The 19,105-nt window shown below is 36.4% G+C and overlaps 1 protein-coding gene across 3 annotated transcripts in view; it reads right to left on the bottom strand.

Moving 5' to 3' along the window:
- The window catches only part of cdk14 (cyclin-dependent kinase 14), a 197,208-nt gene that overhangs the window by 146,662 nt on the left and 31,441 nt on the right, over window positions 1-19,105 (bottom strand). Inside the window, exon 1 of one of the 3 annotated variants that reach the window (XM_048153945.1) lies at window positions 15,534-15,924. The exons of the other annotated variants lie outside the window; for them this stretch is intronic. The gene's annotated coding sequence lies outside the window, so the exon portion shown is untranslated. Of the gene's footprint in view, window positions 1-15,533; window positions 15,925-19,105 lie in introns of those variants that run through there. 3 annotated transcript variants of the gene reach the window in all.

Genomic DNA, 19,105 nt, shown 5'->3' with positions numbered 1-19,105 from the left:
GGAATGATATATAGAACGCTAGATAGTTAGAAGGATGGATGGATGGACGGAATGATAGACAGAACACTAGATAGTTAGAACGATGGACGGATGGATGGATGGATGGATGGATGGATGGATGGATGGATGGATGGATGGAACGACAGATAGAACGATGGATGGATGGATGAATGGATGGATGGATGGATGGATGGAACGACAGATAGAACGATGGATGGATGGACGGAATGATAGATAGAACACTGGATGGATGGATGGATGGATGGATGGATGGAATGATAGATAGAATGCTAGATAGTTAGAACGATGGATGGATAGACAAACAGAATCACAGAATGATAGAACGATTGATGGATGGATGGATGGACGGACTGGTTATTAATCTGTATTGTATAAAGACATGATTTCACATTAAGATTTTGAGATTTTTATGTCAATTAAACATTTTCAATACTGACACTTATAACGTACTTAATATTGATGTATTGATTTGACTGCACTGACTATTGGATGAGAAAAAAAACTTGAGCTGAACAATGACACTATTTTCTTCTCTAGAGCTGCTTTATAGCTGAAACTAGTGTTGTCAAAAGTACAGACCTGGTACCAAATTGGTACTGAAATTTTAAAAATGTGAAAGACCCTCATTTCCCTCTAGCATTTTGAGCGCTGTTGAGCGGATTCTTAAACACCTCTGATTGGCCATTGTGTTCACTCACTCAACAGATATGGATGGGTGGATGATCGATCAGCGGATCCCTAATCTGTGTAAGCGCTCGGTGAAGAGCATCAAAGATGTCTATATACAACAAGTTTCTGAAACATTGATCATTGTGGCCAATCACAGACATATCTGTTGAGCGTGTGAACACAATGGCCAATCAGAGGAGTTTAAGAACTCAACTGCGTTCAAAATGCTAGGGGGAAATGCTGGTATCGTCACATTTTTAAAATTTCAGTACTTGGTACTGAAGTTGGTACTTGTGACAGCACTAGCTGAAACTAAATTTGTTTCATAATTAATAAACATACAACATCACCATTAGTATTTTCCTGTTTATTACTGTGAAGGTGCTTTGAAACAATCTGTATTGTATAAACCACTTTAGAAATAAATGTGACGACACTGAGATTTTCATGAATACTGTGCCTTTGTATTTAATGCACTATAAAAGTATTGTATATTTTAATTATGTCTTGCAATGCACCTTATAATGCATTGAATGGTCTCATCTAATATACATTATGAATACCTTTATAATGTATCATACATAAAGGCTTTAAGTAAAACGTTACCACAAATTACAAAAAAAAAAAAAAAAACATATGCATGAATTAATTGTTCACAATAAGATCAATAACATCATGCATTTAGAAAATTGATAGGGCGAGTTTACATATAATAATGCCAACTTAAACAGCAACAAAAAAATACAGTAACACCAGTCGCAATCTTTTCCACACGCTCTTCTGATTGGCTGTGATTTTTGACTGACTTTATCGCATCTCATAATCGTGTTGCATCTGGTGTATGCACATGGTGTAATATATGTGAAAATGTATTTTTTATGAGAATAACTACAAAATGACTCAAAAGTGAAAAATCAGAACACATTATAAATAACTTTGGGGCAAATGTACCAAATTGTCATTAAAACTATCATCACAATGGAAAACAATCTGAAAAAAAAATCATTTTTCAAAATATAACTTCTTATTTTTCTCGATTTTGTGCTGAAACATGATTTCTGTTTTGTTTGTTTGTTTGTTTTACAATAATGTGAAATGCTAAAATTAAAGTTTCCCCTCTAACATTAGTGAGTTTTTACACAGAGTAAATGACATCACACCAGAAATGGCCTGTTCACCTGGATAAGCTCCACTGAGCGCAACTTCACACAGATCAATACGGCCACCGCTTGACCTATAATTCAATAAAACAGGGGCTTCCACAAAAACACTATTTGCCTTATCAGCAACACAGAAGAGATTGAGCGCAGCCCATAGTGAGCACCCGAGGGCAGCGGGTGAGGCGTAAGAACGGCACTATCTGCTCTCGCAGGAGATTGTACGAAACGCTATCGCTCACAGCAACCTTGAGTGATGCGCGTGTTGCCATAGGAATGGGACACTGCTATTATGAGCACGCAGGTAGAAGAGAGTCTTTATTCGCACACCAGAAGAAAACAACAGCACGAAGCTCTTAAACCCTCAATCTGCAGAGATCTGACATGGAAAACAACCATTTATGATGATCGTCTAAAAACGGACATGCTCAAAGATTCGTTTTTGGTTAGTTGTCTGCTGAACTGACCAGTTTAGACTAGCATGGTCCAGTGATGGTTTGGTGCTGGTTCACTATCAAAACCACTAGTGAGGCTGGTCAACAAGCAAAGTGTTTCTAGTGAAGGTGTTTGACAAAGGCAGAGTCTTACTTTCTTCTATAAACAGGATTCAAAATGAACACTCGCCAAGTTACAAATGTGAGTAAAAATTGACTACGGCGATCTGTCACGCCACATTAAAGAGTGCCAAAGCCACATTTATTCTTTGAATTTCATGATAATATTGACAGAATTTGAAAGCTGAGACCGTTTCCTATATCAAAAGTAATAAAGCAGGCACTACAAATAACGTGAAGTGAAGTTTTGTTCACGCATCAACTGAAAACAGCAAAGACTAAAAGATCAGCTCTTGGGATTTAAAGAATTGGCTTTTAGTAAAATGTGCTTAATTGTCCTGAAAATATAGATGGTCCAAAAAAAAAAAAAAAACAGGCTTTAATTTTAGTATGCAAAAAATACTTCCTAATTTCCTTCTTTTGGTTTTGGGGTAAAATGTATGGAAGCTTGTTTCCACCACAGAATAAAAAATACACAAAGTAATTGCAACTTTTTATCTCACAGTTCAGAGAAAAAGAATTGTGAGAAATAAAGTCAGAATAGCATGATATAAACTTGCAATTGCAAGAAAAAAAAGTCAGAATTGTGAGATAAAAAGTTGCAATTACCTTTTTTATTTTTTATTTCTATGGCGAAAACAAGCTTCCATAGAAATGTGAGCTGGACATGTTTTTGAGAGATTTACTCATGCTCATTTGAGGAAAGTCCCAAATGGAGCCCTGAACATCATGCATAATTCAGCACAGCACATCCGACACCCTCCGTGGACATCCGGATGGAGATGCCACACATGAGCCATCGGGAACATCATAGGAGACGATCGGGAATTCCACTGGAAAATCCCAAACCCTTTCAACCACCAATAGAATCACTCAAACCCAAACTCTCCCAACTCACATGATCATTTGAAAGAACAGATCAACTCGTTCCCATCATATACTTAAAATCCATCTGCCTCTCTATTTGCAAAAAGATCAAATTCACATGCCAAAAATAGTAGTCATTTAAACTTTAAGTCATTGAATAATTTCTGTTAATCAATTCAAAGTGTCAATGAATCAAAACTCGATTAATAAATGTTCATGGCAGTCCCTGTGAGACATTAAAGGATTAGTTCACTTTAAAATACATCACAGTACAATATGTAGCTTCCGCACGAGTCGCCTTCCATATTCAACGTACGCAGAAAGTGTAAAACTCTTGAAGTTCACAAAGCTTACGCTACGTCCTATGCCTTCCCTATTCAACTTACGGGAAAAGTGTAACTGACGTGACGCCAGTTTACACTTTCTTCGTAACTTCAATACGGAAGGCAGTCATGTGGAAGCTACATATTTTACTTCATAACTTGTTTAAATATTGATATTTTTTTACACGAATGCATCGCTTCACTTCAGAAGGTCTTTATTAACCCCGTGTGGAGCTGGAGCACATATTTATGATGGATGGATGCGGATGGAAGCTCTTTCTTCAGCTCATACTAGTGACCCCCATTCACTGCCATTATAAAGCTTGGATGCATCAGGATATTTATTAATATTTCTGTGATTATGTTCATCAGAAAGAAAAAAGTCATATACACCTAGGATGGCTTGAGGGTGAGTAAAGCTTGGGCTAATTTTCATTTCAAAGTGAACTAATCCTTTAAAATGTTTTTGTAAAAAAAAATTTATGTTTTTTTTATTGGTGTATATAATTAAAAAGGTTAAATATTCTTGATGCAAAACATGCCTGGTAACACTTTACAATAAGGTCCAATTAGGTAACATTAGTTAATTTACTAGCCTAACAATGATCAATACACATTTGTTACAGTATTTATTAAGCGTTGCTTACATTGGTTAATAAAACATAACCAGTGTTAGTTCACTGTCAGCTCAGATATCTTAAGATAAAACTTTTGATTCTAATAATGTATTAGTAAATGTTAAAATTAACATTAACTAAGATAAATACATGCTTTAGAAGTATTTTTTCATTGTTTGTTCATGTTAACTAATAGATAACTAATGTTAACAACTGGAACCTTATTGGTTTACACTTTATTTTAAGATCTTTGTTACACTGTAATTATACATTTAAGTACTGAGTAATATCCATTAACTACATGTACTTACTATAGGATTAGGTTTAGGATTAAGTTTAGGGTTAGATGCATGTAATTATGCATAATATTTAGTTATTACTATAGTAACTACATGTAACGTGTAACAAGGACACTAAAATAAAGTGTCACCCCTTATTGTAAAGTGCTGCAACATGCCTTGATTATTTTACATATTTTGCATCAGTTTGGTTAAAAATATGCTTCACATAAACTGAAGGGGGGGAACAATCTATTCAAACACATAAATATCAAGATACATATTTAAAACACTATCAAAAGACTTTCAAGCCAGTGCTTAGTAAAGTCGGATCCGATTCAATCGTCTGAAATGAATAACCTGATACCTTTGACAGCAGGTTACAAGTGTCAGATGATTTCAGAAGGTGTTCAGTTTATCTGCTGTCCTACTTCCACGAGAACATGTCATGGTTACTGCGAACAGCCACAAACCAGCGGTGATCTATGCAGGAGGAACGCCAAACACTCGCTATTTATGTAGACAGCATTAATGCATCATATAGAGTCCAAAAGTTGGTTTCAAAACATGATATCCTTAGAATTCATTCAATACTGAACAATTTCAGTAAAATAATTCAAAATGCACTAATATTTGTGTGTGCCATGTATTAGCTTAGCAAACATGTTAAAGAGGACCTATAATGCCCCTTTTACAAGATGCAATATAAGTCTCTGGTGTCCCCAGAATGTGTCTGTGAAGTTTCAGCTCAAAATACCCCACAGATCATTTACTATAGCTTGTCAAATTTGTCCCTATTTGGGTGTGAGCAAAAACACGCTGTTTTTGTGTCTCTTTAAATGCAAATGAGCTGCTGCTCCTGGTTCCCTTTCCAGAAGAGGGCGGAGCTTTAACAGCTTGTGCTTCGGTTGCTCAACAACAACAAAGCTGGAGAATCTCACGCAGCCAAAATGAGGATTGTCAGTAACGGTGTTCAGCCTTACATTGTTCAAACCGGAGTCGACACTGATGGAGAGACTCAGGAAGAAGTTACAACTTTTAGAAGGAAACTGGACGTTTCTGAATGGTTAGTGGATAAATGTATGTAGTTGCTGTGGAGTTGATTCAACTCATCCACTAGCATGTGTCGTCATGTTAATCTTTTGTGCAAATCCAGCGTTGAATTGACCCTCGTTTGTGAAGCAGTCCGGTGTAAAATGACGGCATGACAAGAACACTCTACTACAACAACTCTTCCTCTTCTCTAAAGCAGCCCAACATGGCCTCACCCCCTTTGTTGTGTGTTCTTGGGGGCGGGGTTTATGTAAATTTTGGGGTTAGTGATGTCCCCAACCCTGGAAGAAGCTTGTTGTAGTCCCTACCAGCCGTTTGTTGTAGTTCTTTAAAAGAAAGCGATTTCTGTAAAAGAAAGTATCTCCGTTTGCATTGAACTTTGAGCGTCGTAACTTTGCAGATGTCATTTATGCTCAAACAGCAACATTACACACTAACTAAAGTTAAAAAGTGAAATCATAATCAACCACCCCTTTAACATTTTGAATGGCAGACAAGGTTTTGCTATTTTTCCCCTCATTTTAAGCATAAACCTCACATAGTTTTGATATCAAATATATAAACATTCTTAAAGCGAGATACATTTACTTGTGATGCAAACTGACAGAAGAAGTCTTGTTTTATAAGAAACTGATTAAAATAAAGTTTATATTTAAAATAAGCACAAATGTCTGCCAAAGGGGTCAAAAGAATAAACTTAATTTTTTTTCCTTACCCCTGCATTGGCAGATTTTTCTCCTCATTTTAAGCATAAACTCAATTTTGATTTCAAATATCTAAGCCTTCTTAAATTAAGATACGTTTACATGAGATGCAAAGTGTCTTATGATTAAAAAGTGTTGTTTTCTGAGAAATCAAAATAAGATAAAGTGAGTTTATATTTAAAACAAGAATCTGCAAACGGGGTCAGAAAATAAACTTGACTGAAAGGAAAACAATATTTTTTTTTTCTGACCCCACTACTGGCAGATACTTTTTCTCAATTTATGCATAAACATCATGTAATTTTGATAAACTTAAAAAAAAAATAAAAAAAAAAACTTTATAGTTACTTTATCTTGATTTAAGAGTTTTTAGATATGTGTACTGGAAAACAAGACAAAAATTCTAAGAAAGAAAATTATTTTTTTTGCAGTGTGCATTTCAAATGAGAAGCATTATATGACGCATGGAGAGCGTGCCAAAATGATTCCTTGTCAATTAGGATGCTACCTATATAGACAGCAGACAGCAAGGCAGCTCACTTTAGGGTTTGAAACAGAGCCACCAATTCATATCGCTTCATACAAGAGAAGACCTCATTTATCATGTTAACCATTCGCTCTGCCCTCAAAGTTCATGTTTAGCTAACGAGCCAATCCATTAATTCAGCCAGAACAACGAAAGATAGAGGCGAAAATCAAAATAAATCGCCTGGCCTCTTGTGCTTCTCACATATTCAACTGCAAATAACCTCAATTGACACCATAATAGGATTCATTCATCACTCTAGGCCATGAAGTGCTCATTAGAAACATTGTGCAGACCGTTAATCTGCGCATTAATAAAGCCAATCACAACTTATCAAATGGAAACTCTTCATCAAGGCGTCTCCTCGCAGGAAATTCCCAGAACAAAAGTTTGTCATCGTCAATGTGCATAAAATGGAGTATGAATATTGATGTTACTGGATTTGGAGAATTGTGCACAGAGGCTCTACATGCAAACAGATTTAAGCAAATTCAACAGTTCTAGCCAATTTGCATTTGTTGTGAACTCCCCGGTGAGACTCATTCGACAGCAGTGTGTCTGGTGAAAATGCAACGCTTAATTAAAGAGGAGAAGCAATTCTTCAACAGTCTGTCTCAGGTAAAACTGACAGTTTAACACTGAATGTTATTTACATATTGGCAAAAATACAAAATCACAAAGACACTGTGAGATTTCACAACACACGACAGCATATTTAAAAACATTGTACAGCTAAAAATTAAAACTATGTCATGATTTACATGATTAAACCCACATGCTGTTAATTTTTACATGGAACACAAAAGGAGAAGCTCAGCAGAACTTATATATATATATATATAAGTTCTGCTGAGCTTCTCCTTTTGTGTTCCATGTAAAAATATATTTTAAAATATATATATATATATATATATATATATATATATATATATATATATATATATTAGTGTCCTTGCTGAATAAATCTTACTGACCCCAAAATTTTGAATGGTAGCATTTAACAGTTTCCACAAATATATGAAGCAGCACAATTGATTCCAACATTGATAATAATCAGAAATGTTTCTTGAGCAGCAATCAATCAATCAATCAATCAATCAATCTATTTATTTATTTATTTATTTATTTGGGGTGTAACGGTACATGTATTCATCCCGAATCATCACGGTACAGATGTCACGGTTCAGTGCATACAGTCAGACAAGGAATACAGTCAGTCACAGACGATCCACACTCCAATCCAGAAGGAGGCGTGTGCGCGGTAATGCAACACTATTTGCTAACAGCCACAACAGGAAAAAGTGCAGAAGAAGAACAGATGATCTATGCCATAGACTGTAAAAAAAATATGGACGACGCACCTCCACTTTCCATTGTAGAAAAGTGAAGCCGCCAGTGTCCCAATATGGCGCTGACATCTTGTGCTCATTCGGGACCTGAGTCTGTGCAGTAGTGAACCGTGGTATCAAGGCCCCGCCCACACTCCCACAGAATAAGTTAGTACTGTTTACTGCAGAACAACTCTTTATGTCGGTGTGAAATAAACAGTTATGGAAATGTAGAAATTAAAGCTGAAGCTACAATCTCCTCCCAAAAGTCCTGAAAAAAAGTCTGTTGGTGCCTCAGTAACTACTTCTAAAAAGCTGTCAATCTCAAATGTCAATCATGACGTCACACCCCGGTTTTATAGCATCAAATAACTAAACCCACTGCATGATAAAAACTACATAAAATGACAAACCATCTTTAGAAAAAAAATATTTGAAGTGTAATTTAATTGTTTAGTTTGTCTCACGTCCCATTAAATTACAAGGAGAGAGTGGGCTTATGACCTATACTGGGACCAACCACCTGGGGGTGATCGAGATGCTTTGGCTTCGTTTTTCAGGACTTGTGCAGCATCTATGTATCTATGTTTACTTGTAATCTCTCAACCAGTGTTTCAACCGTGGAAAGACATCAATAAAACAGCTTGAGAATAATATCTCAAATTATTTTTACCTCAGGCAAGTCATTTAGTGTCCACAGCATGTTACAGCATGTCCACACCCCTAATTTATATATACAGTGGGTACGGAAAGTATTCAGACCCCCTTAAATTTTTCACTCTTTGTTATATTGCAGCCATTTGCTAAAATTATTTAAGTTCATTTTTTTCCCTCATTAATGTACACACAGCACCCCATATTGACAGAAAAACACAGAATTGTTGACATTTTTGCAGATTTATTAAAAAAGAAAAACTGAAATATCACATGGTCCTAAGTATTCAGACCCTTTGCTGTGACACTCATATATTTAACTGTCCATTTCTTCTGATCATCCTTGAGATGGTTCTACACCTTCATTTGAGTCCAGCTGTGTTTGATTATACTGATTGGACTTGATTAGGAAAGCCACACACCTGTCTATATAAGACCTTACAGCTCACAGTGCATGTCAGAGCAAATGAGAATCATGAGGTCAAAGGAACTGCCTGAAGAGCTCAGAGACAGAATTGTGGCAAGGCACAGATCTGGCCAAGGTTACAAAAAAAATTCTGCTGCATTTAAGGTTCCTAAGAGCACAGTGGCCTCCATAATCCTTAAATGGAAGACGTTTGGGACGACCAGAACCCTTCCCAGAGCTGGCTGTCCGGCCAAACTGAGCTATCGGGGGAGAAGAGCCTTGGTGAGAGAGGTAAAGAAGAACCCAAAGATCACTGTGGCTGAGCTCCAGAGATGCAGTCGGGAGATGGGAGAAAGCTGTAGAAAGTCAACCATCACTGCAGCCCTCCACCAGTCGGGGCTTTATGGCAGAGTGGCCCGACGGAAGCCTCTCCTCAGTGCAAGACACATGAAAGCCCGCATGGAGTTTGCTAAAAAACACCCGAAGGACTCCAAGATGGTGAGAAATAAGATTCTCTGGTCTGATGAGACCAAGATAGAACTTTTTGGCCTTAATTCTAAGCGGTATGTGTGGAGAAAACCAGGCACTGCTCATCACCTGTCCAATACAGTCCCAACAGTGAAGCATGGTGGTGGCAGCATCATGCTGTGGGGGTGTTTTTCAGCTGCAGGGACAGGACGACTGGTTGCAATCGAGGGAAAGATGAATGCAGCCAAGTACAGGGATATCCTGGACGAAAACCTTCTCCAGAGTGCTCAGGACCTCAGACTGGGCCGAAGGTTTACCTTCCAACAAGACAAAGACCCTAAGCACACAAAATACACACAAAATAACGAAGGAGTGGCTTCACAACAACTCCGTGACTGTTCTTGAATGGCCAAGCCAGAGCCCTGACTTAAACCCAATTGAGCATCTCTGGAGAGACCTAAAACTGGCTGTCTACCAACGTTTACAATCCCCAAATCCAGGTGTGAAAAACTTGTTGGATCTTTCCCAAAAAGACTCATGGCTGTATTAGATCAAAAGGGTGCTTCTACTAAATACTGAGCAAAGGGTCTGAATACTTAGGACCATGTGATATTTCAGTTTTTCTTTTTTAGTAAATCTGCAAAAATGTCAACAATTCTGTTTTTCTGTCAGTTTTGTGCTGTGTGTACATTAATGAGGGAAAAAAATGAACAAATGATTTTAGCAAATGGCTGCAATATAACAGAGTGAAAAATTTAAGGGGGTCTGAATACTTTCTGTACCCACTGTGTGTGTGTGTGTGTGTGTATATATATATATATATATATATATATATATATATATAAATGGACAGTTTGGACTGATTCACAAAAGTGAATCAAACTTATCATCTCTAACACTGCTTTTACTACTGAAGCTGCTACAAAATGCTGGCAGCTGTATATCTGCACATCTCCTGACAGTCTGCATGTTTGCTCTTCCTCCTGTAGCAGGAGAATTTAAGACTCTGCTGACGCGGCGCAGCTCGGCTCTCCTCCAGACACGCGCTCCAGTCATCATTATTCCACTAGGCCCTTCGCACCTCCGCGTTTAAAAATCGATCGTAAAAACACACATCGGCTACAGAATATTGGAAAGGTGTTTGATTGCCTCAGAGAACTGACCTGCAATTAATTTGAAACTAATTAACAGAACAATAGCATGAAGCTCATGGGACGTGTCTTCACCCGTCTGTTAATAACGCTGTGACTGATTCAAGAGTTTCTAGTAGAACTAGAGAGGAGTAACCTCGACTTTGTGCTGACCTAAAGAAAATCACTTTGGCATTTAGGACTGTAATGAACGGTAAGAAAACACAGAGATGCTGAATCAGCAGAAAGCGTTCAAATCAACACAAACAGTACGACCTCAACATACAAGAGAGGCAAACTAAATGTGTATAGTGATGGAAATGTATTTATGTAATGGCCTCAGAAGGGGTCAAAATGGTATACATCACATTATCAAAGAATCTAGATGATTAAAGGGTTAGTTTACCCAAAAATGAAGATTCTGTCATTAATTACTCACCCACAAGACGTTCCAACCCCGTAAGACCTTCGCTCATCTTCAGAACACAAATAAAGTTTGATATTTTTGATGAAATCTGAGCGATTTCTTTCCCTCCTTTGACAGCTATACACAACTGACTTTGACTCATCAAAAAGTTCATAAAGTGACCATAAAACTTTCGCAAAAGTTTTCAGATGTCTTTCTTTCTCCTTTGTTGTTTGATTAACTCCCTCGGGTCCGCGGTCACGCCGGCGTGATCACCGCGGTTTTTTTCTAACCAGTGTGAAAGAGACTCAAAATACTCTGTCAATGTTGCACATACAATTAAGAGCTATACACCATTTTAATCTGTGGAATATCTTCTTTCATGTGTACACTCAGAGTAAAAACAAAATGTTGTGCTTTTTGTAAAATAAAGAAAACTAACATGATGCATGATCTCTCCTCTCCCTCTGAACGAACTCCAATCTGATAGATCTCAGAAAATGAGCTGTAACTTAGTGAATACAAATCACAAAAAAATTTGACTTGTGTCTAAATAAACGTTGAAATGTCAGGTTTTAAATCTTGTAAGTCAAATCGAAAACAAACCTTCTGTGTTAATGTAATCTGTATGAAAAGAGAGCCATGTCAGAAGTCCATGATTCAGCTCATTATCCGCAAATGCGGCCACGCCCACGGAGGGAGCACTATTCAGACGCAAATTCAGTCAATACATGCATTCATCGTCTCAATCGTGCATTTATTGTCTTGAAAAGTGTTTTGAATAGCCATAGTTAGCGATCTCTGGCCTCTGTTAGTTCAGTTATTTCCTGGATTGCCTATTCTTCTTTAGCATTGGCATTTGTGGACTAAAAGTGCACAGAGCGCCCTCCGGCTGCAAGTATGAATTGTAAACAGTATCCAGCATTCACAGTGATGACAATAAATAATGAATAAATACTCCTCTGTATAGAAAATTGACATAAACATGAGAATCCATCAATATTTCTCCAAATGTGCATGCTTTTAAGCTAAAAGCCTATATGAAATGCCATAGAGGTAACATAACTATTCAGACACATAGAAATGCATTATATTTTAATAATAGAATACCATTATTTTAAATTGTAATAATATTTCACAGTATTGCTGTTTGTTCTGTATGTTTGATTTACATTATGATGAGCTGAGACATGATCAACAGAGGGTTTTTTCACAGCCTATCTGACTGAAAGGCCTCATTATTTATGCAGGTCATTAGAGCTCTTTTATTCGATTCTTTTGTCTTCTCAGGTGAGAATCACCCATTATTCATGATTATTCACGCCGCCACGCATACTGTGTTTCTTGACCAAAGATGTTTTAGAAAATTTAAATCTCTCTTTGTTTTATATGAAGGAGTAGGAATGATAATTTTTACATAATTTTGAAGCAAAAACTCTAGTCTACAACCTCAAATACCCAGAAGTCTTGTGAACAAAGATTTAATATACTTTTTTTGGCTTTATTTCAGTGACTTAAGTTTTTTGTTTTTTCAATAACCACGCATAAACATTATTCCTTCAAAAACACAAACATGTACATACATGTTCCTTACATATTATTGTAGCCTAGTTTGTGCTGAATACAGTGTAATGACACTTTTTCCATTAATATGTTTATGAACAACTGAAAAAAGCACAAATGTCAGGGCATGTCAAAACTTCTCCAGGCCCCAAATCAGCCTCAGACGCCTGAGGGTTAACATAAAATAAAGACAGTAGCAGGTTTTTTAGGCTGCTGTCACTTTAAGAGCTGCACGGATCCAATATACTGATTCACGTGTTTTATTCCTCAAATGTTTATGTTCACTTAAGACATAACCGACTATTATTTACTAGAACACTAGACGAGGACGACATTTTTTGAGGTAGTTTTTTGTGTGAATATTCCCGTTCGAGAGCAAGAAGACATGAAAGAGAGCTCAATTCAGCATTCACACGCTGTCTGAGAATCTGCTTTTCTGGGCGCACACTTCATATGTGTGCAGTTTTTGAATTGAATTGAGTTCTCTTTCACATCTTCCTGCGCTTGAATATTTAAATTGGCAAGGCTTAAAAACAAGAGCAAATGACAAACTTTTGTGATGCAGCACTGGCCCAATCGGGAAAATGACAGTTGCGTCAACGAGCGGCGTTTACGCTGGTCCTGGGCCATTGGGCAGTCCTTATTGTCGAGCCCTGTATTACTACACAATTTTATATATTGTGTGGTAATATACACTGCCCGGCCAAAAAAAAAAAGTCACTGTTTGGGTTTTAATAGGCAAATACTTAAGAGTCTATGGATGGATCATTATTACAGTGATTATTATTTTTCTAGCATGTTATATGTTTGGCAACGGTTCTTTTAACCCTAAAAGATGGAGTGTGTAGCTTTTAATTTCTTAAACAACAACGTATTAAAGGTGCTCTAAGTGATGTCACGCGTTTTTAGGCCAAAACATTTTTTGTCACATACAGCAAACATCTCCTCACTATCCGCTAGCTGCCTGTCCCCTGAACACACTGTAAAAAAACGCGGCCTCTGTAGTTGCCACAAGCTCCGAAAACGGCAATAAAAACAAACTGGTGCAGCCTGGACCACAAAACATAATAAACATGCTCCAGCCAATAACCGACAAGAATGATTTTAAATGCGCGTTCATGACTGTTTCAGGAAGCACGGAGGGGAGGGGGAGGAGGAGGAGGAGGGAGGGTCTAGCTAGCCTCTGTTTTGTTTGACAACACTTCGAATGTCAACAGGAAGTTACTCCACCCAGGATCACTTAGAGCACCTTTAAGATGTATCATGGCCATTTTCCAGGATGAAAATGTCAAGATTCATCAGGCTCAAATTGTGAAAGAATTGTTGGGAGGGAGCATGAAGAATCATTTTCACACATGAATTGGCACTGACCTTAAATGTTGTGATGTTATTTCCTTCAAGAGGTGCATCAATTTTTGGTCAAGATCTTGTATTGACAATACAAGAGGTGAGCACTCTGTAAAGTCTCCTCCAGCACATCCCAAAGACTTTCAATGACATTAAGGTGCCAATTCATGTGTGAAAATGATTCTTCATGCTCTCTGAACCATTCTTTCACAATATTAATCCTGGTGAATCTTGACATTGTCATCCTGGAATATGGCCATGATGTGTCTTCCTACATGGTTGTTTAAGAAATGAAAAGCTACACACTCCATCTTTAAGGGTTAAAAGAACCGTTGCCAGACATATAACTAAAAACATAATAATCACTGTAATAATGATCCATCCATGGATTCTTAAGTATTTGCCTATTAAAATCCAAACAGCAACTTTTTTTTCCGGCCGGGCAGTGTATAACACAATATATGTTATATTATACATGATTTACTTTTAGTTGCATATACCTAGTTGCTTTGGAGTCTGCTAAATACATAAATGTACATGTAAAACTATTTTAAATAAGTAAAAAGGCAGTGTTTTTTCTAAGGTTTGAATTGGAGACCTTTGTTACCACAGATCAGTCTCTCGAATGGATCAATGCTCAATTTCTGGCCGTTATCAGAGATGACAATGACAATGGTTGACATTGACAGGCATCAATCTGGTGGAACAAATCAAAACTCAAAGCCTGAAATCAGGTGCATCTACGAGACCCGTGAGTGACGTGTCCTGAAACGCCCCCGGGAGAGACTGAAGGGCAGATCGATGACAATAATGAGTCTCAAGGTCAAGAGGGAGTCACGGACCAATCAGATTTTAATTACTTCGGCAGATTAAACACTCTCTGGGAAATCTCCTGCCCGTTTGTTTGATGGACAGGAGCGTGTAAGACGTCTTCTGAGGGTTTGAAAAGAGTTACATCACTTTCACAAACCCTTGTGTTTTTCCTCTATGCACCAGTCACTGGATTTTCAGCATGTAATTGTCTTTGGACTGCAACTACACTTATAGAGATATTCACTAGCTGTATGTGACCCGTTCCATTTATATCAAAGAAATACAATCTGAGACATCATGTGACATGACTCACATGTCCTCAGACTGTAGGCGTTTTGCATTTTCTGCTTGGTTTTGGGGGGAAAGAAACTTTAAGACTCACACGATGTTTAAAAAACCCTTGAAAATGAGACTAGACTTTCAACAGATCTGACTCTAAAGATCTAAAGAAGTTTAAATATGATCTTATTTGGACATGATTCATCCTAGCATCCCACAATACTCCTCTGCTCATCTGAATGCCAGTAAAACGCTGAGAAATCACTCTGTTTCAGTGTTGTTTACAGTACTAAAACTAAAAAGGTTTCGGTAATTGAAATAAAGCTGACATAAAATAAAATCTTAGACAGAAAAGAAAGTGACTGCTCACCAAACCCACTCTTCAGTCTTTTTCTTATTCTGACATCATTTTTTCACCCTCATGTTGAACGCATAAGGGTTTGAGTAAATGATTGATGATTTCTGGTTGAACTGTTCCTTTAAAACATGAGCTGATATAATGGAATATTGTTGCAATGATGGTCAGTCATATTCGGTTAACACACACATACGGACGGAGGGCGTGAGCAGGAAATGAGCTCATCTCTCAGAGGCATTAACCCTTGTGTCATTCCACACTAATCGCTCTCCACCCATCAGCTCAACCACACTACAACACACAAATAATGTCACACCACAATCATGACAAACAACTCAGATCAATGATACAATTGCATGTGCAGTGTAAACCAAATAAACATACCATTAAGGCACCATTAAGACACTACAGGCAAAGTATTGTTTTTTCAAGCACTAGTCAGTTTTACTTCAATAACATCTTAGGTTTCAATGCCAATACATATCTTTAAAGGGGTCCTTGATTATGATTTCACTTTTTTAACTTTAGTTAGTGTGTAATGTTGCTGTTTGATCATAAACAACATCTGCAAAGTTACAACGCACAAAGTTCAATGCAAAGGGAGATATTTTCTTTTACAGAAATCGCTTATTAAGGACTACAACAAGCTTCTTTCCAGGCTGGTGACATCACAAACCCCAAAATTTACATAAACCCCACCCCCAAGAACACGTGACAAAGGTGGTTAGGCCATGTTGGGCTGCTTTAGAGAAGAGGAAGAGTTGTTGTTTTACGCCGGACTGCTTCACAAACGAGGGTCAATTTAACGCTGGTTTTGCACAAAAGATTAACATGACGGCACATGCTAGTGGATGAGTTGAATCAACTCCAAAGCAAATAATAAATTTATCCACTAACCATTCAGAAACGTCCAGTTTCATTCTAAAAGTTGTAACTTCTTCCTGAGTCTCTCCATCAGTGTCGACTCTGGTTTGAACAATGTAAGGCTGAACACCGTTACTGACAATCCTCATTTTGGCTGCGTGAGATTCTCCAGCTTTGTTGTTGTTGAGCAACCGAAGCGTGAGCTGTTAAAGCTCCGCCATCTTCTGGAAAGGGGGCGGGGAGCAGCAGCTCATTTGCATTTAAAGGGACACACACAAAAACGGCGTGTTTTTGCTCACACCCAAATAGGGGCAAATTTGACAAGCTATAATAAATGATCTGTGGGGTATTTTGAGCTGAAACTTCACAGACACATTCTGAGGTCACCAGAGACTATATTATATCTTGTAAAAGGGGCACAATAGGTTTTTTCTCCTGCACTGAGTCATACGATGAAACGTATTTGTTTTCTGGCTGTTGACAGTATTTTCTGATTTATAGAGTGATATCTTCTTTTGTGTTCAGCAGAAGAAAGAAACTCATACGGGTTTGGAACAACTTGAGGGTGAGTAAATGATGACAACATTTTTGGGTGAACTATCCCTTTCAGGTATATAGATCACATCTGTGTTTTTTCGTTGAGTTTATCTAAGGCAGCAAACTTAATTGGTCAACGTTAAAAGCCCTCATGGTGGTGGCAAAATGCTAAATAATGGAGTGCTTTATCAAGATGGAAGATAAGAGCGGTTCACGACCGGAGCAGAACCAATGGAGCTTTTGTTCTTGGCTCTGAATCCTGGAAGAGAGAATCACAAATCCCTGCTGTCATGCAACTCAGTAACGCTTTCTCCACGACCACCTCAAGATGATCAGGCACGAGAACTGACTCACAGAGGGCATGTCGAACACTTCAGATCTCTGAGACGAGTCGCACTGGTTTTGCATTATTCATGCACGAACAGCGTGTTTAGCACGGACCAACATTCCTGAGCTTGACATTTCCAGAGTGCTTTGCATATTTCCGTCGGCCAGGAATCCGTCCTCGCATATCACACTCTAATGACCGAAATGGTCATTTTGATAGCTGGGATTCGGGGGGGGTATCCCACCATATTCATCAGTCTGAGCTAATTACAGCACGTTAATATAGACACCAGCTGCTGCTTAACATCTCATCAACAACAATAGAGGCGGCCAAATGGCGACTGCAATCAGCACACGGGCTCAGACTGGATTATACGGCGGTTGGTACCCGACCCTACAGCACGACTCGAAGGTCAGGAGCTAAACTTGCTCTGTTACATCAATGCTTCGCAACTGGTTTTGTGCCACGACCCAGATTTTACATTAGAAATCAAGCAACAACCCAAAGTTGTATCAAAAGTGTCAAAATGTCCTTAAAATCCAACTTCAAAAAGTTTCCATGAACTGCACAGGGAATATGCACAATTATTATGACAGACTTATTAAAACATACAATGAAGTGATTTACACTCTGTAAAATTTGAGTGTTTGGTTTCGAAATGTCTCTATTCAGATGTTTCATGCTCAGAATGACTGTGTTCAGTACAAACCATGTTTAATTAACAACAAAAGATATGGAAAGTGTTTCTCCTCACTTATTAAAGTGTATTTCTTTGGTTGTCCTATGCATTAATATAGAGTTAATTGTATTTTATTATTTATAAATTCATGATTATTTAATTATAAAAAATATTGTATTTATTTAGTTTTTCCCCCTGTATTCTGCAACAATATCAGAATGACCTGTGACCCACTTTAATAATTAATAATATAATATAATATAATATAATATAATATAATATAATATAATATAATATAATACTTTTATATTGATGTGTAAGAAGCTAATTCATATGGATACATAAAATACAAAATTTGTGGCCCAAATGTGTAGCTCTACAAACAAGCACAGCAAACTAGAGCTTTTTAAAATAAAATAAAATAAAATAAAATAAAATAAAATAAAAAATTAAAATAAATTAAATTAAATTAAATTATATAAAAAAATAGAATCTAAAATAAAGAAAAAATATAAGTAAAAGTAAAAAATAAAAAATACAATAAAATAATTAAAATAAAAAAAAAAAAAATAAAAAAAAAATAAAAAAAATAAAAGGTAGCTCTACAAACAAGCACAGCAAACTGGAGCTTTTTAAAATAAAATTAAATAAAATAAAATAAAAAATTAAAATAAAATAAATTAAATTAAATTAAATTAAAAATAGAATCTAAAATAAAGAAAAAATATAAATAAAAGTAAAAAATAAAAAATAAAATAAAATAATTTAAAAAATAAAATAAAATAAAATAAAAAATATAAAATAAAAAAAGTAGCTCTACAAACAAGCACAGCAAACTGGAGCTTTTTAAAATAAAATAAAATAAAATAAATATAAAAAAAAATAAAATATATAAAATAAACTAAAATAAATATAAAAAATATAAAATAAAATAAAAAATAAAAATAAATAAAAAATGGAATATAAAATAAATAAAATTAAATAAATTTAAAAAAAATATATAAAAAAATAAAAATAAATAAAAAATAAAAGGTAGCTCTACAAACAAGCACAGCAAACTGGAGCTTTTTAAAATAAAATAAAATAAAATAAAATAAAATAAAATAAAATAAAATAAAATAAAATAAAATAAAATAAAAAATTAAAATAAAATAAAATAAATTAAATTAAATTAAA

Source organism: Megalobrama amblycephala, linkage group LG13 (assembly GCF_018812025.1).
Source record: "Megalobrama amblycephala isolate DHTTF-2021 linkage group LG13, ASM1881202v1, whole genome shotgun sequence".
NCBI lineage: Eukaryota > Metazoa > Chordata > Actinopteri > Cypriniformes > Xenocyprididae > Megalobrama > Megalobrama amblycephala.
This window is presented reverse-complemented; position numbering and strand designations above follow the sequence as displayed.